At 42.8% G+C, this 9,512-nt stretch overlaps 1 long non-coding RNA gene across 1 annotated transcript in view; it reads left to right on the forward strand.

The window, feature by feature from the left end:
• The window catches only part of LOC101997134, an 11,729-nt gene extending 3,463 nt beyond the window's left edge, over positions 1-8,266 (forward strand). The window contains exons 2-3 of the long non-coding RNA XR_258303.1: positions 3,365-3,465; positions 8,096-8,266. This is a non-coding gene — a long non-coding RNA (uncharacterized LOC101997134). The remainder of the gene's footprint in view (positions 1-3,364; positions 3,466-8,095) is intronic.
• Positions 8,267-9,512: the final 1,246 nt, after the last annotated feature.

Below are 9,512 nucleotides of genomic sequence, written 5' to 3' on the forward strand. Positions count from 1 at the left end.
CTCTCTCTCTCTCTCTCTCTCGGTTCTTATACACATAATTACATGTGATTAACGGTAACGCACAAAATTTCCAGAAATAAAAACAGAAATCTTTGTTCAAAATGTTATCCAATCCAGAAAAAAACATACACAGGCAACAGACAGATGTCACCAACATAGGATGAGTGAGGTTGGAAAATGTTTGCTAAATAAGGACATCTTCTCTGTCTCCCAAATTTCATAAAGGATGGGGACTCAGGTTAGGCTTCGGCCATGGCCAGGGATGAAAAGGAAGCTCACAGAGGGGCCCCAATTTTTGTTGCTGTTCCAGTGATTCTGTGGCTCAAACCTCCTGCAGTCAGAGCTCCACTGAAGAGCAAGCTGGAGGTTCTGAGCTAGATGGGGGCCAAAACATGGAGGATCTTACAGAAAAATGCAAAATAAGCAACACAGTAAAATTTGGGCAGGTGTTCAGTGTCCCAGGGCTGAGGGATCCACACCTCGGCACTAGTCCTCTGGGGAAGGTAGAGATGGATGGTAGGGGTATCCTGATGCCTTCTAAAGGAAGGTTAAACACTCAAACATTAAACTGTTGTATGTTATCTGAAGTTGTGATCTGCTAAGGTTTTCTCATCCTGGGTAATAATAACTGTGCACAATTATCAGCTCTAAATAGCAAGCTGTTGCTGAAGGAATCTGGGCTAAAACACCAGCTATGGTGATGTGAGAACTTCAGGGTAGCACCAGCGTTCTTTGGGTGATCCTAAGCCATATTCTCTCCTATCATCACCCTGTCCAAAGGGAGCTGATGGCCCTGTAGCTGCAAAGGGACAGACTGTCTTCCGGGGAACCCTTTGCTTTAGAGGGAAGCAGGCCCAGGAAGCGCTTCTGTCTGCAATGCAGGACCTTTGGTGAAGACCCTACAAGTCTCTTGACTTTTTCAGCCCCTTTCACACACCGGCGTTCCAGCCTCCACCTGCTTCTAGACCTTCTTCTCGGTCCCACATCAGGCCCACTGTTCCTCTGCTTCAATGTTCAGCCTGTGGCCAGCTCCTACTCTCTTAGATTTTCACTCAGATGTCAGCCTCCACGGATAACATGTGCCTAGAGACTCAGATAATTCCTCCTTTGTTATAATTGTGCTTCAGGGGTCAAATGTGGGCTACTTGCTTTTTAAATAAAGATTTGTTAGTATGAAAATATACCTTCCGTTTACACATTCGTGACCTTGTGCCTGCTTCCCCCTTGAAATGGCAGGACCAAGTAACTATAATAATAGTCATAGCCTACAAAGTCAAATTGAGTTCTTCATTAGCCATTAACAGTAGAGGGTTTCTGAACCCTCATCTGTGGACTCCACACATACTATAACTATTTTTCTTACTTCTTATTTGCAAGCAAGCTGGTAGGTTCAGGCATGCAGGGACCCTGCCTATATATCCAAGTTTTCATCTAGCTAATTGCCTAGCACAGATGTTCCATGGCCCTGTGCTAAGCATGGATTCTTTCCCCATTATCCAGATGGAAAAGCTGAGAGCACTGTACCTCTGTTAAAGAGGCCTCTCCAGAACCAAGATATCATGTCTCTTGGTTTAGAAGGATTTATTTATTTATAATTTTATAAATACATATAATATATAATATTATATATATGAATATATATGTGTGTGACACATGTATGTGTGTATATGTCACATATATGTGTGATATGCATATGACATATACAATATATGTGATACATATATATTGTGTGGTATACATTGTGTATGTACAATATATGTGTAAATTATATGTGCCTGTATATTATATTTATTAAATGTAATGTGTGTTTGTATTTTTTCCTTTTTTATTGATTTTATTGAGCTCTACATTTTTCTCTGCTCCCCTCCTCCCTTCAGACCCCCCCCCAAGGTCCCCATGCTCCCAATTTACTCGGGAGATTTTGTCTTTTTCTACTTCCCATGTAGATTAGATCTATGTAAGTCTCTCTTAGTGTCCACATTGTTGTCTAAGTTCTCTGAAATTGTGATTTGCAGGCTGGTTTTCTTTGCTTTATGTTTAAAAATCACTTATGACTGAATACATGTAATAATTGTTTTTCTGTGTCTGGGTTACCTCACTCAAAATAATGTTTTCTAGCTCCATCCATTTCCCTGCAAAATTCAAGATGTTATTTTTTCTACTGTGTAGTATTCCATTGTGTAAATGTATCACATTTTCTTTATCCATTCTTTGGTCGAGGGGCATTTAGGTTGTTTCCAGGTCCTGACTATGACAAACAATGCTGCTATGAACGTAGTTGAGTTATTGGTGGCTATTGTGGCTATTAAATGTAGTGTGTGTTTGTATATTTTATATAACATATAATATAATATAATATATATGGGTGGTATGTGTAGCTTCTATCTGTGGAAGCTAAGTGTTTTAGATCCCCTTGACTTGATTGTAGGTAGTAATGAGCTTTCTCTAAAGCAGGTACTGGGGAGCAAACTTAGGCCCTCTTTAATAACAGTTATGATTTTAGCCACTAAGCCATCTTTCCAGTCCCATTATTTTTGATTTCTTAAGGCCATTTATGCAGAATGGTTAGGTGAGTCTGTCTCTACACTGGAATGTCAATATCAAGAGCCACCAACCATCTTCCTGTCTTGTTCAATATGATGTCGTTAGCATCCAAACAGTGCTACCCATGGGATAGCCATCTCCCATGACAGTAGCTTCTGAGACAGCCCAGGGCTGCACTCTGACATACACACTACCACTAGGAACCAGCATACACCTGCATCTCAAAACAACATAGCCTTGCGCCAATTACCACATCACCATAGAGTCCTCTGGCTCTGGTAATCCTGTACTTTTGCCCGCTGGGAACCTATTCCACTAAAATTAAAAAAAAAAAAAAGCCTTCTCCTATGTACCTGTGACCAGTGAACTTGCCTGGTGGGAGTTTCACTTGTGCTACATCAGCCTATTTTCCCTTTACAGGTGAGATGAGGAGAAAAAAAAACAACAATGAAGGAAAACGTTATAAAATATCATAACTCTCCCCCTCAGGCTGGGTGCTACATTCAGTTCCACTGTGCCTAAACGATACATGGAAACACAAAGATCAAAGATAGACTTTCCAAGACTGTTTTAAGACAACCACAGATGTTGGCGCATCAGAATTTGTACAAGATGATGCACTGCTGGTCCATGAGGAGCTGCCCCTACCAATTTCAGCACTGGCAGCAATGAATTTCAAATGGATTTAGTGTTCAAATAACTAGTATGGCATAGCATCAAGTAGCCATCGTAGTATCTAGAATAATCGTAGTTAATGATGGAGCTTGACATATCTAATTGCAAATCATAGTTCTGTCACTAACTAACTGTCTCGTCACAGGCAAGTGATCCCTGTCCTTGCTGCTGTCATTGTAGCTAATGGTTCCGTTCTCAAAAAACTCCTGGAAAATCTTTCTTCAAATTGCATATCTGGAAAGTGAGGTATGGCTTGGGATAAGAGGTGGATGGAACTCCTGATAAATACCTTAGGACCCACTCTCTAAACCATCTTCAAGTGAGGACAATAACACACCTTCCAGAAATAGTATGTTTCAACAATGGCTAGGATTATAAACACTAATACTCATTTTATATATAATATGTTATTAATAATAATATAGTAAACAAAAGGCAAAATGAGCTCAAAATATCAGCAGTTATCCCAATATGCAAAGAGAAGAAAATCAGAGACTGGAGTTTCTATTAAAATAGGAACACCCTCACCAGTCAATGGCAGTCAGTCAATTAACCCCAGTAGACGGCTCTACTGTCCCACTCACTACACTGGAAGTTATGATTGGGTGGAGCCTCCTGTGGGAAGGAAGGATGGGGTGCCCCCAAACATGGCCTTCTCTAAAGGAAGAGGAAGTCACAGCCATGAAGGAAGCTGTCTGAAATCTCAAGCCTGCTCTGTCTTACCCAAGGTTCTTTGGATCCTGAGAAAAACTCCTATATTTTTAGTGTTCCCTTGTCTTGATCAATCTCATCACGAAAATTGTGGATGTAGTGGTTGGCATTAGCACTTTTTTTTTCTCCATTCTCGGGGTCCACCTTAGTCTCTCTGGCTGTGGTGACACCTCTGGTTTGTGTTCACAAGTGGAGCAAAGGAAAACTATGCCTGGGTCACATGCCTAATCAGCCTGTCTTTCTCATTCACGCTGCTATAAGCCGTTTTTATTAATACATTTAGTCAGCATGAGGATTATGATTAGATACTCCTGCATCTAAAACTTCATCCTGAGGATAAGGCAAGCAGGAATTTGCTTCCAAAGCAACTTACTGTTGCTACTTTTAATCATTGAAGGTTTTAGTGCAGTTTCGGAGATTTCTCCTTAAGCTTCCTGATAATCCCGGCAAAGTCCACGTCAGAAAAGAAAGGGCAGAAGCCCTCCTGCCACACACCATGTTCCTGCCACAAGGGTACTGGCTGGGTCCCGCTTGCCTGAAGACTGGCTCACAAAGAGAGTGAACTGTGGGTGAACCAGGGATCCCACACAAATCCTCCTGTGGAACCAGGAAGTGAGCAGCACGTTGAAAACTTCGCCTGCCTTTCTGCCTCCTTGCCCTTTCTGAGCATCTTAATGTTAGGTTGGGCTGAAGCCATTCGTAACCAAAGCAGGGAAGGGAACCACAAACTGTAGGCTGCGAAAGCGCTTCGCCAAGGGCACCGAGACGGGGTACCTCGTCAAGGCAGTGTATAACACTGTTTGGGCCACCAACCCCTCACAGCCTGACAAATATGGGGAGGGGTGGGAATTCCAAAAGCAAACACAAACCTCTCTGGGGTGTAAACTTAGCAGCACCAAGAAGTACTTTTCAAGGTTCCGACCCTGGACAGGGCAGGATTCAGTGCACATTTTCTGAAGGGGCGCAGCTCCCACAGGCAGTTAGAACGGAGCTGTCCGTTGCCAGAAACCATTCATCAGACTCCAGAAGAGGCTGTCAGCTCAGCCTCCAGGCCTCCAGCCAGCCTGTCAGGATCCAGGCAAGCGGCCAGAGTGTCAGGGGCTGCGGCTGGTAGGCAACCAGGACTTTGATGTCTAAGGGTTGGCCAGCTGGTATGTGAGGGTGGCCCAAAGGCTCTGAAACCATATACCCAGTTTAGAGGGCAGAGCTTGTGAAACAAGCTGGCCCTGAGAATATCTCTAACAAAGATGGAGGTAGGCATCTTATATTGTTAAAGAATTGTTCGAATTATTTCAGTATTTGTTTTGATTTAAATTTCCATTACACATGCTTTTCATTATGCAACCCAATTAGTATATAGAAAAGTTTTTTCTCCTTAAAATGTTTAAATGAACGTAATTGTTCAATTTGGAAAGATTACAATGCTTTTATTTAATTAACACTGCAATAAATACATCTCTCTGTAATGAACCCCATACTTTTAGGCCATTAACCATTCAATAAATTTGCAATATGGAAGGTTCTATATGCAGAAGATAAATAAAGCTATTTCCCTGAAATGTATGAGCGTGATGATGCTGAGCAGCAAATTGCAGAATTTTGCTTCTCATCCCTGAGAGCTACACCTTAACTACAAACAGATGCGTCTACAACAGACACCATAATTTCCACTGCTGTTTTGAACAGGAGGTGCACTGGACAGTAAAGAAAACTTCTATAGCATTGAGGCTGGGTGTTCTCCTTGGCCCCTTCCCAGTGAGAGGTTCTTCCAACATTTGTTCAAAAGGCTCATCTGTCACGTGCCTTAGCAAACCTGACCTTGGCCTTCTGTTCAAAACATACATACATACATACATACATACATACATACATACATACCAGCCAACAGCCAGCCTTCGCAAGCCAGCACATTCTCCTAGAACAGTGGTTCTTCACCTTCCTAATGCTGTGACCCTTTAATATAGTCCTCATGTTGTGATGACCCCAACCATAGAATTATTTTGTTGCTACTTTCATAACTGTAATTTTGCTACTGTTATGCAATAGCAATGTAAATATCTGATACGCAGAATATCTGATGTGTGTCCTCGGTTGTCTTGGTTGAGAACTGCTATCCTAGAAGCATAAAATTAAAGCCATTCTCTTTATTAGATGTTTTGTGATGTAGGACCATCCGCAGACCTCACAGCAAGCAAGAACATGTCCTCCCGTGACAACCAACTCCCAGCCCTGTGTCCTCTCCTTCTCCCAGCACATCAGTTCCAGCTGAAAAGATTAACCCCCTTCTTCACGCCCCGCGTTCACTTCCCACACTCAACTCCACCTAGCATGGAGCCCTGGAAAGCCCACAGCTGGTGCCTGCCTCTAAATGAAGCTCAGAAAAAGCCAATTAGAGCACAAAGAACCCAAGAGCTCAGATGAGAACGGAATTTTCTTTCATGCTTCCTGCACCTTATTAATATGTAGCCACTCTCAGATGGTAAAGGAATCTGGACGCCTTGGTTCTCAAACACAATACAATTTTACACAAATTGTTCTGAGCTTGGAAATAGTCCTTCCTTAGAGTGGAACTCGTCTGAAGGGCATGGCCCTTTCACTAGAAAGACTAACCCTTGCTAGGAAGGTTGGCATTTCTCTGTAAGGAAAGAGAAATTACAAGCACTAACAGCAAAAGAGAAGGAACTAGGAGGGAAACGTGTGGACATGCATTGCTGTCACTTGTGTACAAGGTGTTAAAAGTAGAAGATGCTTCCAACCACCCTGTTGAGGTCAGGACACCAGCGCCACCCGCAGTGGTTCTGGAAGCCCCTATGTTGGACAAGTCAAAGGTCCCTTCATGGAACCTAGCACCTGGTGGGAGGGCGCTAGCAATGAGGAGGCTTGACATCAGTGACTATGACCAAGTTTCAGGTATTTGGGCTTGCAACCTACTTTAGGCAGCCCTGGATGTTACCCTATCATGAAATGAAGGACATATGATTGGGAGCTAGGTAGCCACAAAACATGAATCATATTCTGACTGGAGCCAAGGAAGCAGGCTGGGCCGGAGGTGAAGATGGCTGAGCACTCTGTGTGTGTGCTGTAAAATCGTACACCTGATGAATTCTCCATCACTTCTAAACAGGTTCATTGGAGGAGGTTTCCACTGAATAATTCAAGCACGGTCTAGAAAGAGCTAGATCCCATGAGACGCAGTGTGAGCAAGCTTGAAGGAAAGGAGCAAAGAGATTTACAAAAAATCCACTGCCTGAGATGGATGACAAAGTGGATTGAGAGAGACACTAAGGAACCCATAGTACTAAAATTGGAACATTGAAATTTTGGAAACAGAGCTTTGGAATCAGGAGAATCTAGCAATGTGTTCTTGGGCTTAGATAACCATTTTGTTGCCTCCTTCATGCACCCTACTAATATTAGTGACCATAATATCAAAATGATCGATAGTTAAAACACAGTGTGAACCCTGAAAACAAGGGCTGTTATTGAGTGTTCACTGTGTGCCAGATACCCTGCACTATACAGAGGAGGGAACCAACAAGATAACAAGAGGAGCCCAAGCATGGAGGAGCCAAGTGCAAATGCTCTGACTGCTCCCTGGGTTCTCTCCACGGGTACCTGGGAAGCTCTTTCCTTTACATTTCCTTCATATTCTATTCCTGTGATTTGGTCCTGTCTCAGAGCAATGCCACAAAGATCACAGATGGCTGCTCCTCTTTAGCCCTTTCCTCCCTGTATATCAGGACAGACAGTGCAACACAACCACACAACAGAACGCTTCCTTGGTATTTAACGGGCCACATTATATTTGTATGGCAAAGGGATTTCAGGAATGGGAGACCAAAATCTATGGTGCTTGCAGGGTCAGGTCTGGTTTAGTTCCCATCAGCTATGTACTAGCTGAGTAGCTTAGAAAGGGTTATTCAACTTCTCACTAATAGAGTACAAAAAGCTATACATAATAGCAATGATTTATATTTTCACGAAGTTACTATGAGATGTATGCCGGATAGTCAAACTTACCTAAACTAGGTAACACAGAGTAAATGCAAAGTATTTGATTGACACTAAATAATTCTGGTTCCTAGACCACAAATTTAAAGAAAATCTAAATAATTCAACTGATAACTTAACCATTTTTTTTGCTGATTGTTATATTATTTCCTAGATGTTGTAGCCAAATACCTGACAAAAAGCAATTTAAGGCAAGAAATCACACAGTCGGTCTTAACAAGAAGATGATGGTGACAACAGCCTGAAGAGGATGGCTCCATCACTCCAACAATCAGGAAGCAGAGCAAACAGACAGAAAGTTGAGCAGACTCCCAAACTTCAAGGTCCGTCCCCAGAGACCCATTTTGTACAGCAACAAGTTACCTTCTTAATATTTCACAATCTTCCATAACAGTACCATCAGCTGGGGTCCAAGGGTTCCATCACATGACACTGAGGAAGTATTTAACATTCCAATCACAAATAGTACCTAATGTGTCCTGGGCTCTACTCTGAGTACTTGGAATAGAGAGGTGAAGTTTTTATCCTGATCCTATACTGTTTTAGACTAAGTGGTAGTTTGTGGGGGTAGGCTGTCTAAAATAAATAAGTAGACAAAAAATACATTTATATCTGTAAAAAGGGGGAGGAAAAACTTAAGAGTTGAGTGCATGGTGAGGGCCAATCACAGGCAGCATTTGACCTGAGGTCTGGATTTAGGAGAGAGTCACTTGCTGCAATAGCTATGACATAGCAAGAGGTCAACAAACAACAATGAAGCTTAAGTATGGGTTGTCCAGCTCACCCTCCAAGGGTCCAGTGTGGACCCAGATTTATTTGTTCCAGCAACATTTATACATTTGCAGTGACCTTCCAGCCCCAGAGGAGACAATGACATTGGTTTAGAGTCAAAGGAGCTTGCGTTCTTTCTGCACTGTAGAGCCTTTGTTGAAGGATAGGCTGGTGATCTTTTCTAGACCTCTGAGCACTCCAGTCATCAGACCTCCTTTCACAGAAGATAAAGATTGAGTTGAAAATGTGAAAGAACAGCAGGATTGGTTCCAGGTGACAGAAATGGGGAAGAACCATTGGAAATGGGGAGAAGCCATGTATGGCCATGGAGACAGAGGCAATCCAGCCTTTGGCGGTGGGTATTGTAGATGAGGAAGTTCAAAATCCTAACTTAAGGCCCTCTTCTGTAACTTCTGGCAATGTGATCTCCTTGCTGGGTGTTCACAAGCCACATGCAAAGTAAGGCTAATAATCCCTACCTTCCAATGACCTGCTGAGATGGCTTTACATGGCATTATGACACACACAGGAAAGGGTAACATCGTCATTCACTGGGTTGATGGAGGTGGGTCATCTGTCTATCTGTTGCTTTCATTGGTTAATTAATAAACTGCTCTGAGAACTCAAGAACAATGGCAATGGGTTTTTGATCCTACTGCATGTACTGGCTTTGGGGGAGCCTAGGCAGTTTGGATGCTCACCTTACTAGACCTGGATGGATGTGGGCGGTCCTTGGGCTTCCCACAGGTCGGGAACCCTGATTGCTCTTCGAGCTGATGAGGGAGGGGGACTTGATGGGG

Source organism: Microtus ochrogaster, chromosome 6 (assembly GCF_000317375.1).
Source record: "Microtus ochrogaster isolate Prairie Vole_2 chromosome 6, MicOch1.0, whole genome shotgun sequence".
Classification (NCBI taxonomy): domain Eukaryota; kingdom Metazoa; phylum Chordata; class Mammalia; order Rodentia; family Cricetidae; genus Microtus; species Microtus ochrogaster.